The sequence below is a fragment of the Oncorhynchus mykiss genome, chromosome 24 (genome assembly GCF_013265735.2).
Source record: "Oncorhynchus mykiss isolate Arlee chromosome 24, USDA_OmykA_1.1, whole genome shotgun sequence".
Taxonomy (NCBI): domain Eukaryota; kingdom Metazoa; phylum Chordata; class Actinopteri; order Salmoniformes; family Salmonidae; genus Oncorhynchus; species Oncorhynchus mykiss.
In genome coordinates, this window is record NC_048588.1 from 21,562,152 (window position 1) to 21,579,848 (window position 17,697).

A 17,697-nucleotide genomic window follows, 5' to 3' on the forward strand; every position below is an offset into this window, starting at 1 on the left:
CGTCTGCGTAAAGGTGGATCAGAGAATCACCAGCAGCAAGAGCGACATCATTGATATATGCAGAGAAAATGGCGGTTATAATATCGTTTAGGACCTTGAACGTGGCTGAGGTGACCAGCCACATGACCAGCTCGGAAACCAGATTGCATAGCGGAGAAGGTACGGTGAGATTCGAAATGGTCGGTGATCTGTTTGTTAACTTGGCTTTCGAAAGACCTTAGAAAGGCAGGGCAAGATAGACATAGGTCTGTAGCAGTTTGGGTCTAGAGTGTCTCCCCCTTTGAAGAGGGGGATGACCGCAGCAGCTTTCCAATCTTTGGGGATCTCAGACAATATGAAAGAAAGGTTGAACAGTCTAGTAATAGGGATTGCAACAATTTACGCTGATAATTTTAGAAAGAGAGGATCCAGATTGTCTAGCCCTGCTGCTTTGTAGGGGTCCAGATTTTGCAGCTCTTTCAGAACATCAGCTGTCTGGATTTGTGTGAAGGAGAAATGGGGGAGGCTTGGGCAAGTTGCTGTGGTGGGTGTTAACCAGGGCAGGGGTGGTCATGTGGAAAGCATGGCCAGCCGTAGAAAAAATGCTTATTGAAATTCTCAATTATTGTGGCTTTATCGGTGGTGACAGTGTTTCCTAGCCTCAGTGCAGTGGGCAGCTGGGAGGAGGTGCTCTTAATCTCCATGGACTTTACTGCAGGATGCACATTTCTGTTTGAAAAAGCTAGCCTTTGCTTTCCTATCTGCCTGTGTATATTGGTTAGTAACTTCCCTGAAAAGTTGCATATCGCAGGGACTATTTTATGCTAATGCCGTACGCCACAGGATTCCATCCAGCCCTAAAATTCACACAGCTTTTCTTTCTACATTAGCTGCAGTGAAATGTCTCCACACATCAGATAGTGCCCGTGGCATTTTCCTGTAAAGATTAGAAAAAAATTGTAAAAAATGCCAAGGTTGGTGAATACTTTTGCAAGGCACAGTATGTGGTGTATGTGGGCTGGCTGGTCGGTCTGGCTGAAATGTTATATAGAGGATGTCTTAGTAAAGACAGTTGTTCATTTGTTAGGCGATTGGTTAAAGGTGCAACACAATATTTATTAATAAATGACCTTTCATCTAGTTCAGTCTTATTAACCACTTAAACATATTTTGTAATGATCTCTTACCTAGCTTGATTACTGTGGGCATTTTTGGTAAATAGAGACTGTGGATTGTGTAAAAAGTTAGGAACTTAGCTTTAGATGCCCCCCCAAAATGATGGGGAGGACCCCCAGGCCCCCCTGCCACTATTTTGAATGTCTAAAGAATATATATGTTGCTCTGAAATATGAACACAGAAATACTGGACATTTTGAACTCTTGTTTATGGTAGTGATTTTACAAAATGACAATCATGGGCTTGAATTGGACTCTCGGCCTTGACTCGTCTCGAACCCCCTGTCCACCTCCCGGTCTATCCCCCCTCCGGTCTCGGTCTTGACTCGTCTCGAACCCCTTGTCCACCTCCCGGTCTATCCCCCCTCCAGTCTCAGCCTTGACTCGTCTCGAACCCCCTGTCCACCTCCCGGTCTATCCCCCCTCCGGTCTCGATCTTGACTCGTCTCAAACCCCTTGTCCACCTCCCGGTCTATCCCCCCTCCGGTCTCAGCCTTGACTCGTCTCGAACCCCCTGTCCACCTCCCGGTCTATCCCCCCTCCGGTCTCGATCTTGACTCGTCTCGAACCCCTTGTCCACCTCCCGGTCTATCGCCCCTCCGGTCTCGGCCTTGACTCGTCTCAAACCCCTTGTCCACCTCCCGGTCTATCCCCCCTCCGGTCTCGGCCTTGACTCGTCTCAAACCCCTTTTCCACCTCCCTTTTCCACCTCCCGGTCTATCCCCCCTCCGGTCTCGGTCTTGACTCGTCTCAACCCCTTGTCCACCTCCGGTCTATCCCCCCTCCGGTCTTGGTCTTGCCTCTGACTTAATGTGTGTTAAATTAAACAGAGTAAAATGTAGGCAAGCAAACATTTCAGATTAACTACTAGTCGAATAAGACATGGGAGAGACACATTTTGGCGAAGAGATTTATTTATAGACTAATACATTTGAAACAAAATGACAAACCGAAAACTGCAGACATTACTAGTGTCTGCTCCGCGATCAAACCGCCATAACAAATCAAATGAAACGCAGCCTGACGTGATCATTGACAGCTGCCTTGAAGGACACTAATGAAAAATACCTTCTGCTACTATGATCAGTGAAATGTAGGCACAAGTTGAATACAAACATATTTCATTTTTGAAGATTGTAAGAAATATTATATAAAGTACCAGCAGATGTAACACTTTTTGCTTCATGCTAAATTTGAGACAAACTACTGATAGTTGCAGTGAACAGCAGACTTGTTATTTACTGTTAAAATTGTGTTGATAAATGTTAGAACTTTGTAATTACATTATTTCATTGAGCATACACAGTTACTACCCATCCTGATTTATAATGTTATTTACTTTCCTCATGAGAATGGAGACAGTCCATACCATATAGACACACTGACAAGTACATTAAGTTATACCAGCTCCAATGAAGAGATCAGAGACTCGGGTGACTTCTACGTCATCTTTACTAAACATAACACAATTAACAATTGAAACAATTAACACAGCAGACAAAGTTTGACCACTCCTCAAAAATGGCTTTGCTCCTCAAAAGAGACAAAGACAGTAATTTTCTTGTTGTCAACTGCCTCCACATAGAACAACTCATAATCTCTCTGTAACATGAATGGTTCCTTGAGGAGAACATTTGTCTCGTCATCCAGGCCATCATACAACTGTAGTTCTTTAAGGGTTGTAATGCGGTCTTCCCCTTCCATCCCAATTACACTAGGGAGGGGAACAGTGCCTTTAAATGTTTGGAGTTCACATCACCTTGCTGCCTCTAGGGTGTCCCTTAGAAGAACACCTGCTTCCTTCAAGAAAAAGGAAGAATAAATATTAAGAGTAGTGCCTTATTGGGTGATCAAGTCAAATTATACTCCACTTTCACAATACAATGCAAACAAAAGCCCCTATTACTAAAGGGGTTTTCAGTGATATCTAAAATAACTAAACAAGTCATCACAGCTATTATATCTTGCCATGCATAAAGTCTTCAGCATTACCCACAGTTGACTACATACCCAGTTCACAGCTCCCAGTTCGCCGTGCATTTTGTTTTCAGTATCATCTAGAAAGAAAATAGACAGTGGTCTATTGGTGGTTAGGGTGTTGGGCCAGTAACCGGAAGGTTGCTGGATAAAACCCCTGAGCTGACAAGGTAAATATCTGTCGTTCTGCCCTTGAACAGGCAGTTAACCAACTGTTCCCCTGAACAAGGCAGTTAACCCACTGTTCCCCTGAACAAGGCAGTTAACCCACTGTTCCCCTGAACAAGGCAGTTAACCCACTGTTCCCCTGAACAGGCAGTTAACCCACTGTTCCCCTGAACAAGGCAGTTAACCCACTGTTACCCTGAACAAGGCAGTTAACCCACTGTTCCCCTGAACAAGGCAGTTAACCCACTGTTCCTAGGCTGTCATTGTAAATAAGAATTAGTTCTTAACTCACTTGCCTAGTTAAATAAAGGTTAAATAAAAAAAAATAAGTAATGTAACCTCTAGGGATGTGTGTACAAGAATGCACCTTACTTTAGCTAATAGCCTACACAGTACCTGATCCTGCAGAGCTGGATGCTCTGTGACTTCTTTAAACATTGGTTTAAGACTATACCACTATACCACATATGACACCTCCCTGTAGTGTGTTTTGTTTTCACTGGCTTTTTCGGTCTTTCAACCTCTCTTCTTCAGACCTTAGTGAGGGAATGACATACATACGAAAATATATTCAGGTCAGTCTGGCTACAGTGAAACAAGTGATTTAAAGGATGCAAATGAAACGTTTTTATAATGTTCAAGACTTACGGCATTGGGAAAGTTCTGCAGGAGAACTAGACTTACAGCATGGGAAAGTTCTGCAGGAGAACTAGACTTACAGCATGGAAAAGTTCTGCAGGAGAACTAGACTTACGGCATGGGAAAGTTCTGCAGGAGAACTAGACTTACGGCATGGGAAAGTTCTGCAGGAGAACTAGACTTACAGCATGGGAAAGTTCTGCAGGAGAACTAGACTTACGGCATGGGAAAGTTCTGCAGGAGAACTAGACTTACGGCATGGGAAAGTTCTGCAGGAGAACTAGACTTACGGCATGGGAAAGTTCTGCAGGAGAACTAGACTTACGGCATGGGAAAGTTCTGCAGGAGAACTAGACTTACGGCATGGGAAAGTTCTGCAGGAGAACTAGACTTACGGCATGGGAAAGTTCTGCAGGAGAACTAGACTTACGGCATTGGGAAAGTTCTGCAGGAGAACTAGACTTACGGCATTGGAAAAGTTCTGCAGGAGAACTAGACTTACGGCATGGGAAAGTTCTGCAGGAGAACTAGACTTACGGCATGGGAAAGTTCTGCAGGAGAACTAGACTTACGGCATGGGAAAGTTCTGCAGGAGAACTAGACTTACGACATGGGAAAGTTTTGCAGGAGAACTAGTCACCACCATCGCCTAATTTGCTTCATGTTTTCCTTTGAAAAAGAAAATCACACAATCGGATGGGGATCCCAAAAAACATATCCACTAGTGATGAGAAATTCATAATTTATATATACCTCAGTGAAATCACACTGTGCTTCCATTGCAATGTACAAAGTGTAGCGTAAGTTAAGAAAGAGTAGGTGTTACGTTTGATTGTTATGATAACAATAATGATAATACCACCCCCCCAGGAATATATTTTGGGATGTGGAACGGTCGTTAAGACACTAACAGCTTACAGACGGTGGGCAATTAAGGTCACAGTTATGAAAACTGAGGACACTAAAGAGGCCTTTCTACTGTTCTGAAAAACACCAAAAGAAAGATGCCCAGGGTCCCTGCTCATCTGCGTGAACATGCCTTAGGCATGTTGCAAGGAGGCATGAGGACTGCAGATGTGGCCAGGGCAATACATTGCAATGTCCGTACTGTGAGACACCTAAGACAACGCTACAGGGAGACAGGACGGACAGCTGATCGTCCTCACAGTGGCAGACCACGTGTAACAATACCTGCACAGGATCAGTACATCACACCTGCGGGACAGGTACAGGATGACAACAACTGCCCGAGTTACACCAGGAATGCACAATCTCTCCATCATTTCTCAGACTGTCCACAATAGGCTGAGAGAGACTGGACTGAGGGCTTGTAGGACTGTTGTAAGGCAGGTCCTCACCAGACATCACCGGCAACAACGTCGCCTATGGGCACAAATCCACCGTCAGTAGACCAGACTGGCAAAAATTACTTTTCACTGATTTTCTCTTTTTTGTCTCACCATGGGTGATGGTCGGATTCAAGTTTATCGAAGGAATGAGCGTTACACCGAGGCCTGTACTCTCGAGCGGGATCGATTTGGAGGTGGAGAGTCCGCCATGGTCTGGGGCGGTGTGTCACAGGATCATCGGACTGAGCTTGTTATCATTACAGACAATCTCAAAGCTGTGTGTTACCCTTGTGGTACCCTTCCTGCAGGCTCATCCTGACTTGACCCTCAAGCATGACAATGCAACCAGCCATACTGCTCGTTCTGTGCGTGATTTCCTGCAAAACAGGAACGTCATTGTTCTGCCATGGCCAGCGAAGAGCCCAGATCTCAATCCCATTGAGCACGTCTGGGACCTATTGGATCGAAGGGTGAGGGCTAGGGACATTCCCCCCAGAAATGTCCAAGAACATGCAGGTGCCTTGGTGGAAGAGTGGGGTAACATCTCACAGCAAGAACGGGCAAATCTGGTGCAGTCCATGAGGAGGAGATGCGCTGCAGTACTTAATGCAGCTGGTGGCCACACCAGATACTGACTGTTACCTTTGAACCCCCCCCCCCCTCCTTTGTTCAGGGACACATTATTCCATTTCTGTTAGTCACATCTCTGTGGAACTTGTTCAGTTTGTCTCAGTTGTTGAATCTTTCTATGTTCAAACAAATATTAACACATGTTAAGTTGCTGAAAATATACGCTGTTGACAGTGAGAGGACATTATTTTTTTGCTGAATTTGTGTGGACTGTGTAGACTCGCTATGTGCAACTATGGGAATGGCATCAACGATAGACATTTAGAGCCAGCCAAACAAAACAAGGCATACATGACATCTCTCCTTCTCAGCAGCAATGAAAAATGTAGTGTGTGGGCGTTCACGCGAACGGGGGGAACATTTTGGAAGGGGTGGATTTCAAACACTGGCATGGAGGGCATTATCACTTTTATACAACAGGTTACCAACATATTCAAATAATGATTGACATATTTTCATTCAAAACGTTATCTTTTATTAATTTATCATTTCATCCTTCAACAAGATATAGTCCCGAGACCAATCTAGGGTTGCTACCCAAGCAACGTTCGTTCTATTGGTTCGGTTGCCAGAGACGCGACCAAGTTGTTCAGTCTTTTTGTTCTGTATCTACGGACCCGACACAGCCAGGGAAACTTTGTGATAGAACATTCAGATGTATCTGCCTGACTGTGGGGCTCTATACCTGAATTATTAGGATTTTATTGTGATCACAACAAAACTAGGTATTTTGATCAAATATAGATATAATAAATGTTTATCTTTGAAAATATGGGCCTGGCTGAGAATAGAACATTCCGTTTTCTGCCTGAGTGTGGCACTGTTTACCACATGTAAAAAAATCATTTTGTGACTTTTACTCAACTAGAGATTAATATAAATAGTGTAACAAGAAGTCAAAACTATACAAGGACTGAAGCAATAGACTCTTCACTCAACTAGATATTCAAATAAATTGTGTTTCTTGAAAAGATGGGCTTGGCTGATATAAAAAATGACATTAAGGGGAAAGGATCCAATGACACAGAGGCTGATTATCTTTCTGCACATCTCTTCATTTACAATGCTGGCTGCCATTGTTAACACAATTGCAGGACATCAAATGCTACCTGAATTCACTCAAAAAAGTAACATAAGTAGACCTTCAGTATCACAACGAGGTCAAACAGGTGTGTGTATGTGTTAGTCTGACTGTCCAGTGTCCACAACAACACTTTTGATTATTCTCTACCCCCAGTGTATGTGGTGTACTATGGTTTTAGGCATGCGCTCACAAACCCTCATCTTTTCTCTTTCTCTGTCTCTCCTTCCGGAGGACCTGAGACTCTTGGACCGCGACTGAGGACACCCCAGCCTGACACTTGAACGTGCCTGGCCCAATCCCACTTTGCCCCCCTCTACCAGCCTGTTGCTTCCTCCACTGATTCTTTCTCCCCCTCAAGTCACTGACCCACTCACCACACACCTAGAAACTTGTATTTCATGACTTACCATATGACTTTATGGAAAGTCATCGATTCATAGGGTCTTAAAGTGTGAGTACTTTCTCTGTAGTCATTATGCATATTGTCTGAGCCTTCTGGCCAGTAATACTAGTATTGCCCTTTCCTTATTGAAATTGTGAATAAAGGAAGACTATGCTTTCATTTTCTATTAAAACAAAATGAAGACATTGTTAGATTGAATGTATTATTTTATACTGTCTGTATCTCTGTATTACAGTAAATCAAATACAGATTTGTGCAAACTGGAAGTGTGACTTCTTTCCCCAATGATTTCCTAAGGCTGAGGTACTTTTTCAGTTATCAGTTATTCCATACCAACACTAGATGAGGCTGAATGGCAACAACACCACACACAACTGCAATGCAACTTATTCATCTCATTGGTAAATGAATGTTCAGTCTGTATAATATTTAATTAATGAAAATATGTCTTGGCTGAATGAAGGTTTTATTAAACCTTCAAAAGAGACACACATACACAATAAAGGGCATTTATCAAACAAAGTTATTGACAGGAAAAGTAATTTACTACATCACTTAGAGTCCCAGCCTCTCCCCTTCGTCTCCCCTTCGATGGTTAAAATTGATGGGAAGATGGATGGAGCCAAATATAGGACCATTCTGGAAGAAAACCTGATGGAGTCTGCAAAAGACCTGAGACTGGGACGGAGATTTGTCTTCCAACAAGACAATGATCCAAAACATAAAGCAAAATCTACAATGGAATGGTTCAAAAATAAACATATCCAGGTGTTAGAATGGCCAAGTCAAAGTCCAGACCTGAATCCAATCGAGAATCTGTGGAAAGAACTGAAAACTGCTGTTCACAAATGCTCTCCATCCAACCTCACTGAGCTCAAGCTGTTTTGCAAGGAGGAATGGGAAAAAATTTCAGTCTCTCGATGTGCAAAACTGATAGAGACATACCCCAAGCGACTTACAGCTGTAATCGCAGCAAAAGGTGGCGCTACAAAGTATTAACTTAAGGGGGCTGAATAATTTTGCACGCCCAATTTTTCAGTTTTTGATTTGTTAAAAAAGTTTGAAATATCCAATAAATGTCGTTCCACTTCATGATTGTGTCCCACTTGCTGTTGATCCGTCACAAAAAAAATACAGTTTTATATCTTTATGTTTGAAGCCTGAAATGTGGCAAAAGGTCGCAAAGTTCAAGGGGGCCGAATACTTTCGCAAGGCACTGTATATCTATGTTGGCCTGGTATGGTTCCCAATCAGAGGCAGCTGTTTATCATTGTCTCTGATTGGGGATCATATTTAGGCAGCCATTTCCCCATTGTGCTTTGTGGGATCTTGACTATGTATAGTTGCCTGTGAGCACTATAGCAACTTCACGTTTTGTTTTCAATTTATTGTTTTCTTTGAGTTTCACTTAAAAATAAAGAGGATGGAACCATACCACGCTGCATCTTGGTCCACTCATTGTAACGACCGTGACATATCAATTTCCCCCATTTCGCCCCATATTCCATCCAGTTTGCTTTTTTTATAATATATTACACTTGATCTTTCTTGAATAAGTTCTTCCAGTTATTTTTATTTTTCCTCTAACTTATTCCGTGCCTCTATGGTACAGTTTTCTATCTATCTGGACTGTTAGTCCCTCTATTTTCACTCTTTTGACCTAAATTGCTGGATCAATTGCGGGCCCTGGATCAACATAAAAAAGATGAGCATTGAATTGCATGGCCTATAAAGCCACATTTAAAAGTGTCCATTACAATAGGAGGATCTGCTGTACCTATGTTTGTCACAATCGTTGGAATAACTGGACCAAGGCACTGCGTCCGTAGAGTTCCACATGTTTATTTAAATGAAACTCACAGAAAACAATAAAGCGCAAAACAAAACCAGAAGCTATGCAGTGCTCACAAGCAACAATACATAAACAAGATCCCACAAAAACCCAGTGGGAAAAGGCTGCCTAAATATGATCCCCAATCAGAGACAACGATAGACAGCTGCCTCTGATTGGGAACCATACCAGGTAAACATAGAAATGGAAAAAACTAGACTACCCTCCCTAGTCACACCCTGACCTAACCAAAATAGAGAATAAAAATGATCTCTAAGGTCAGGGCGTGACAGTACCCCCCCAAAGGTGCGGACTCCGGCTGCAAAACCCGACTCTATAGGGGAGGGTCCAGGTGGGCATCTAGCCTTAGTGGCGGCTCCAGTGCGGGACGTAGACCCCACTCCGCTCGCGGATCCTCCATCTTCGGTTGCGACTCTTGTGCGGGGATCGTCGCCGGAAGCTCCGGACCGTGGATCGTCGCCGGAGGAACCGGTCCGTGGATCGTCGCCGGAGGAACCGGACCGTGGATCGTCGCCGGAGGCGCCGGGACTTGGATCGTCACTAGAGGCTCCGGGCCATAGATCATCACTGGAAGCTCCGGGCCATGGATCATCACTGGAGGCACCGGGCCATGGATCATCACACGAGGCTCCGGGCCATGGATCATCACAGGAGGCTCCAGGCCATGGATCATCACTGGAGGCTGCGGGCCATGGATCATCACTGGAGGCTCCGGGCCATGGATCATCACTGAAGGCTCCGGGCCATGGATCATCACAGGAGGCTCCGGGCCATGGATCATCAATGGATGCTCCGGACTGCGAACCGTCTGTCGGAGGTTCCGGACTGTGAACCGTCGCCAGAGGCTCTGGACTGGGAACCGTCGCCGGAGTCTCTGGACTGCGATCCCTCGCTGGAGGCTCTGGACAGGAAACCCTCGCTGGAGGCTCTGGACTGGGAACCATCGCTGGAGGCTCTGTACTGGGAACCCTCGCTGGAGGCCTGGAGCGTGGAGCCGGCACAGGAAGTACCGCGCTGGGGAGACTCACAGGAGGCATTGTGCGTGGAGCCGGCACAGGACGTACTGGGCTGTGGAGGCGCACTGGGGGTCTGGAGCGTAGAGCTGGCACAACGTGTCCTGGACAGATGACAACCTTCGCCCGGCAAGTGCGGGGAACTGGCACAGGACGCACTGGGCTGTGGAGGCGCACTGGAGACACGGTGCGTAGGACCGGCACACATTGTACTGGAACGGTGATACACACCTCAGGGCGAGTGCATGGAGGAGACACAGGACGTACCGGACTGGGGAGGCGCACTGGAGGCCAGATGCGTGAAACTGGTACATATGACACCAGACTGGTGTCACGCTCCTCAGCACGCCCGCTCTGCAGAATCTTTCGTCAAGTTCCTCACTCGACTCGACTGGCTCTGGTTCACCCCTCGGCTCCGCCGACCACTCCGTGTGCCCCCTCACATTTTTTGGGGGGGTCGGGGGGCTGTCTTTTGGGCTTTGCCCTGGCCATGAACCCTGGCGTCATCGTTGTTCCTCCTTCGCTGCTTCCGCCTGTTTCCATGGCAGGCTTTTGTCTCCTGCCATTATTTCCTCCCAAGTCCAGGATGTCCTCCACTCCTGGCTTTCCTACCAGGCCCAGGATCCCTGCTCCTCCTGGGCACGCTGCTTGGTCCGTTGGTGGTGGGATCTTCTGTCACGATCGTTGGAATAACTGGACCAAGGCGCAGCGTCCGTAGAGTTCCACATGTTTATTTAAATGAAACTCACAGAAAACAATAAAGCGCAAAACAAAACGTGAAGCTATGCAGTGCTCACAAGCAACAATACATAAACAAGATCCCACAAAAACCCAGTGGGAAAAGGCTGCCTAAATATGATCCCCATTCAGAGACAACGATAGACAGCTGCCTCTGATTGGGAACCATACCAGGCCAACATAGAAATGGAAAAACTAGACTACCCACCCTAGTCACACCCTGACCTAACCAAAATAGAGAATAAAAAGGATCTCTAAGGTCAGGGCATGACCATGTTGAAAAATATATTTTATAAATTCTTCTGTCCTGGTTAAAAATAAGTTGTTATCCAATAGGATTTGATAAAATGTCCAATATCCTCACCCATGTGGAAATTCTGTAAGAGTAATGTATATTTCAATTATTTGATGGTCCGACCGCATTCTGTCCCCTATCACCACTTTTTAAAAAACTTTTGGTGCCAACGACTAGCTTGATTGAGACTCTGTCTTGTATTTTTCATTAGGTCAGGATATTTAAGCCTCCATATATCCACTAGTTCCAATATATCCATGATATTCGGGATTTCCTTTAGTGCATGAGGGTGATAGTTTGTAATGTGATTTTATTTTTTCTAACTACAGTAATGATAATCTCCCACCATAATAATAGAGTCTTGTTTTGCTTATAAGCTCGATCAATTATTATATATTTTCAAAGAAGCATGGATCATCATTATTTGGACCGTATAGATTAATGAGCCAAATCTGTTATGGTCCTTGCGGATCTGTTTGGACAATTTGCATATTCATATCAAAATTATTGTTAATTAATAGCATCACCCTTTTTGAGTTTCTTTGCCCATGGGAGAAGTATATTTTTCACACCCAGTCCCTTTCCCACACAACTTCAACTAAAATTGTTGAATGAGTTTCTGTAAACAACATTATATTCCTTCTCTTTTAGCCAGGTAAATACTGATGGTCTTTTCTTATTATATGCTAAGCCATTAGAATTATAACTAGTTATTCTTATTTCACCGTTTACCATAATGACATACAAGTTTCAATTCTATTGATCATAATATATGTTTGTAAACTTACCATTAAAAATATGATTGAGTGTCCATATACTGTATCTGTACCATGACCTGCTACTGAGTAAACCTCCATTGTTCTCTAGGAAGGAAATATATTTTCTCCATCTTTGTTTTGAAAAGATGATATGTATCCTCTCTACCACAAGGTGACGATATAATACCTTGAAATAGTTAATTGCTCAGAGCTTTCTAAGTTTTGTGAAGTAAAGGTTTTTATGTTTGAAAAAAATACATATTTGAAGAATCCCAAAATAAAAATGTGTGAATTATAATTTATATGCTGGAACTTTCAGACTTCCAGTTTTTTTTTTTCAAATATTTTTTATTGAACACACACAAGAATGGTGTATAGGTAGGTATACAAGACAGGTATACAATTCTTATCTAAACATAAAAGAGCATACAGGAACAACAAGACCCAGAGTTCTGGGTGCAGAACAAATAACACATAACAAGACATACAGAACAAGGACATGTAGAAAGAAAGAGGGTAGATGTCACTCCCCCCCCCCCCCCCCCCCCCCCACGTATTCCCCCCTTTTACCCCTCCCACTCATTTTACATCTCTTCCCATACAGAACCGCAATAGGCTTTGAAATGATTAACCCCTGATTCAACCTCCGTATTGCGGTAAATACTGCTTTGTTGTCTTTTATAAATATTTATATCCTAACTAATTTAGTAATGTGCATCTAAAGATATGAGTCCGTAGTGAGATGTTGGTAATGTAAATGTAAATTGTCCAGGTGGCCATTTGATGAATTGTTCAGCAGTCTTATGGCTTGGGGGTAGAAGCTGTCCAGGAGCCTTTTGGTCCTAGACTTGGCGCTCTGGTACCGCTTGCCGTGTGGTAGCAGAGAGAACAGTCTATGACTTGGGTGACTGGAGTCTTTCACAATTTTTTGGACCTTCCTCTGACACCGCCGAGTATATCAGTCCTGGATGTCAGGAAGCTTGGCCACCAGTGATGTACTGGGCCGTACGCACTACCCTCTGTAGTGCCTTATGGTCAGATGCCGAGAAGTTGCCATACCAGGTGGTGATGCTCTCGTTGGTGCAGCTGTAGAACTTTTTGAGGATCTGGGGACCCATGCCAAATCTTTTCATTCTCCTGAGGGGTAAACAGTGTTGTTGTTTCCTCTTCACAACTGTCTTGGTGTGTTTGGACCAAGACAGTTAGTAATATCATGTTTCTCTTCCATAGGAGCTCATGCCATTGGACCCTCCATACTTCAGTGGTGTGTTGTGTGCTAAAAGGGGAGTATTACAGTCTTAGATCTAATATTTAAACAAACTCCAACTGCCAATAAGATACATCTGTTTGAATTCTGTGTGTGGGTATTTTAGGTGGGTGGGCACAAACTTCATATTTCATTGTTGCTCATCATTTTATTCTTTACCTGGTCCTCCTCAGGCATCAAATGTTACAAAGAGTGTTAGGAGATACATATGGGAGCTACGTAAGTCTTTGTTTATCCTATATCAACTTCCTTCGCTCAGTTGAGCTGTCACCTCATTTTACCTGAAGCTTTTCCCATCTGCGTTTATATAATCAACTAATTATCCTAATTACCCTGTCATTTGGACTTATTTGATAGAAAATATAAAAAACAATGGATTAGAATATGCAACCTGAATCACGGTTGCCATGCTACAGTATAAAAAGACAGTTTGAATGTGTTACGCAGATGAGAACCATCCAGAATACAGTGAGGACCAATATTCCCTCTAAATTGTGCACGTGCAGTAGCCCCAAGACTGCCGCACAGCTCCCCCGGGACTGCGGTGCAGAAATATCAGCCCACAGAGGGAAGATAAAGGCCTCCCCAGTGGAGCAAAATTCTAAGGCACTACAGACCCGGGTTCGATCCCATGCCGCGTTGCAGCCAGCCGTGACCGGGAGACCCATGAGGCAGTGCACAATTGGCCCAGCGTCATTAGGGGAGGGTTTGGCCAGCCAGGATGTCCTTGTCTCATCGCGCTCTAGCAACTCCTTGTGGCTGGCTGGGCACATGCACACTGACTTCAGCCACCAGTTGTAGTGTTTCCTCAAGCACATTGCTACTGCTAGCTTCCAGGTTAAGCGAGCAGTGTGTCAAGAAGCAATGCGGTTTGGCTGGGTCATGTTTTTATTTTTTATTTATCCATTATTTTACCAGGTAAGTTGACTGAGAACACATTCTCATTTACAGCAATGACCTGGGGAATAGTTACAGGGAAGAGGAGAGGGATGAATGAGCCAATCATAAACTGGGGATTATTAGGTGACTGTGATGGTCAGATTGGGAATTTAGCCAGGACACAAGGGTTAACACCCCTACTCTTATGATAAGTGCCATGGGATCTTTAATGACCTCAGAGAGTCAGGACACCCGTTTAACGTCCGATCCGAAAGACAGCACCCTACACAGAGCAGTGTCCCCAATCACTGCCCTGGGGGATTGGGATATGTTTTAGACCAGAGTAAAGAGTGCCTCCTACTGGCCCTCCAACACCAGTTCCAGCAGTATCTGGTCTCCCATCCAGGGACTGACCAGAACCAAACCTGCTTAGCTTCAGAAGCAAGCCAGCAGTGGTGTTTCGGAGGACACACAGGTCTCGACATTCACCTCTCTCGAGTCCATACGGGAGTTGCAGCGATGGGACAAGACTGTAACTACCAAATGGATATCAGTAAAAAGGGGTAAAAAGTTCAAAAAAATAATAATACAACAATGATAAAGCCTTTTTATTTTATTTGTCTCAGGCTGTTAAAATATATAAAATATACTTGGATTTGTTTCATCATTTTTTGGTTACTACATGATTCCATATGTGTTATTTCATAGTTTTGATGCCTTCGGAATTATTCTACAATTTTGAAAATAGTATAAATAAAGAAAAACCCTTGAATGAATAGGTGTTCTAAAACTTTTGATGTTATGGGATGCATTTTCTCTATAGTTTTTGATGGTAGGCCACTGGTAGGCTTACTATATGATCAAATAGCCACAGTAGCCTACTTGGCCACTGTTAAAACTGTAACTTAAAGCAGGTACAGCTTCTGTGTTCACAGTAAACGTGTGCTGGAAGTTCCACATCATTTTCACAATGTTGAAGTTGGCACACAGCAGACCTGAAATTTGCTCAGTGCCGGAAAAAATTAAAGGGGAAATTGGTGAGGACCCAGATAGTATTCAAGTAAACCTGAATCTGAACTCTTTGCAGGAATAAATCCCATTTTAGTCTGTCGGGAAAGGTTTTCTCCAATAGCATATACAATATATTGTATTATCTGTTGAGACCCTACTCATTTGTTCTAGTATGTGTTATGTCAGCAGTTTGATGCTGATTAATGGGCTTTGGGCCATTAAGAAAGTGTATTATCTTTATTGCCAAGGGTAATTCATAAATGTTACGATTCCCAGATGGAGAAGTGGAAAGGCCTGATCTGCTGTGAACATTTTGAGTGAATGCGAGATGTGGTTGGTCACATCTAGCATCTCCAGTTTGCGCCTGTCTCACATCGTCTTTTTTATGGAAATTATTAAAGAACTGCTTTTCCTCTCAGGCGCTCACCAGAGGCCAATAAGTCTAAATGCCAAATGTGCTGGATAACAGTTTATTAAAGCTTTATTGCAGACTTTCCAGTTCCTGGGGGATGGACTTAATGGCTGTTTCTACAATGGGGTTAGGCACAACCTCTGTCTGAGGAGGGGGAGGTGGTGGAGAGTATTTTTTTCCTCGTTCTTTTAACTGAGGAAAATCTGTTTCCGAATCTCTTTCCCCTCAGCCCTCTCCATCTCCTTGGTGTGCTATGCCGTGCTGTGCTATGTTGTTGTTAGGAGTTTCATATGGAGTTGTGTTTAGAATGCGGTTGGTTCCCAGGGATTGCTGGTTGCCCAAAGTTGCCACCACCACTGCATGGCTCCTGGTGCTCATACTCTGTCATCTTCTCCTGGAGTCTGAAATGGGTTTCTGATTATGTGCGGTAAATGAAGCCCTAGTAGTACATCATGTGCAAAATAGTATAAATGACTCCCTTTAGTAGTATGTAGGAAAGATTTACTCTTTAGGAAAGATAATATGATTACTGCTACTATTCCATTAGCATTTGGTGAAAAAGTTTACTGTTGCCCCTTGAGTGAAGCATAGTATATGATGTTACCTGAGTATTCTTTCAATGTGAAACACCACTCAAATAATACAGCACAGAATGTACAGTAACACTTTGTCCCATGTACAACAAGCAAGGAGGACACATCATGTGCTGCTGTGTGACTAGTCATGTTTACAAAACTGGGCCTAGGAAATGGGCTTCTCACTGGTTTTAATTCAATCCAAGTGACATTTGTATATGCCTCCAGGGAAGGCACTGCTTTCTTGAAATGGAATGCGTTGTCCACACCAGAACTGAGTAATTGTGCATGCTTCCCAAGATTGGCAGCAGCCTCGCAAATTAACTGATAGGGCTGCCCCCCTTATGTCTGCTAATCTCAGAGCATTAGTCCCAAGAGTCACCATGACAAGTGTTAATCAGAGCAATAAGTGGCTTTAGGGGGGAATAAGAGGAATCTGTAAAGCACCATAATTAACTATGGAACCTTGCTAATAGGTGCCTATTTGGTTTTAGCAAGAGATTCCTGCAGTCATCTACAGTAGCTTGTCTCTGTCACACAACTGGGACTGGCTAAAACGTTTTCATGACATTTTGTGGTTGTGTTTTGGTTGCTGGTACAACATTTATCCCAGCCTCTACAGTCCCTACTTCTCCCTGGGGTATTGTATGGAGGGCCTGAACAGCCTCTTCACCCAGCTTTTGGAGTCTCTCTCATGTCCAAAAATCCAAGTGCAGGAGAGGTGTGGAAATATGATGTCCGTAAACTGGTAAAAACTCTTGTATAACTATTCCAATGTCCGTACAATGTTACAGTTGTGGTTTGTTTGCTGTGGTTATATTGTGTCTAAATTGTGTTTCTATGGTGTGATCTCCTACTTTGGCTCATTTGTCTCGTCACTTCCTGCCCAGGCTGTAGTTCATGAGACAGAGGCGTTGCTGGGATACATCTACTGTGAAGTCTTCCACAGAGCAAATAAACCCCACCAGGTAGACAGAGCATCACACACCACGCCCACAGCACAACTGCCTTTCTTTAAAGATGACATGAGTTTCAGTAGATCAAAAATGTTTTCAGTAGTTCAAAATGCGGTCATGGCTGTTGTTTCTGGCATGTTCAAAAGAAAAGGTCTCTCTGGCCCTGTGGGACTGATCTTGAAACCAACAGCATATAGAGTGTGCTCACGCCTGACATGATGGAGAACCTGGTCCACGAGATGGGCCATGCCATGCACTCCATGCTGTAGGGCGCACGTGCTACCAACACATAACAGGTCAGCCATGCTCATCTGACGATCACAGAGATGAACCGTTAACTTTAGCTGCTTTAACCTTGTGCTTAGCTTGACATTGTGCTTATAGGCAATTCCATGGTAACAGAGTGATGCTGAAACGTCCAAGTCGTCCTTGAGCATAGAGTTGTATGGGTTGTTTAACTTCGCAATCATTGGTTTTTATTTGGCATAGATTATAAAGTGAAACATCTGAGTTTCAGCATCACTCTGTTACCATAG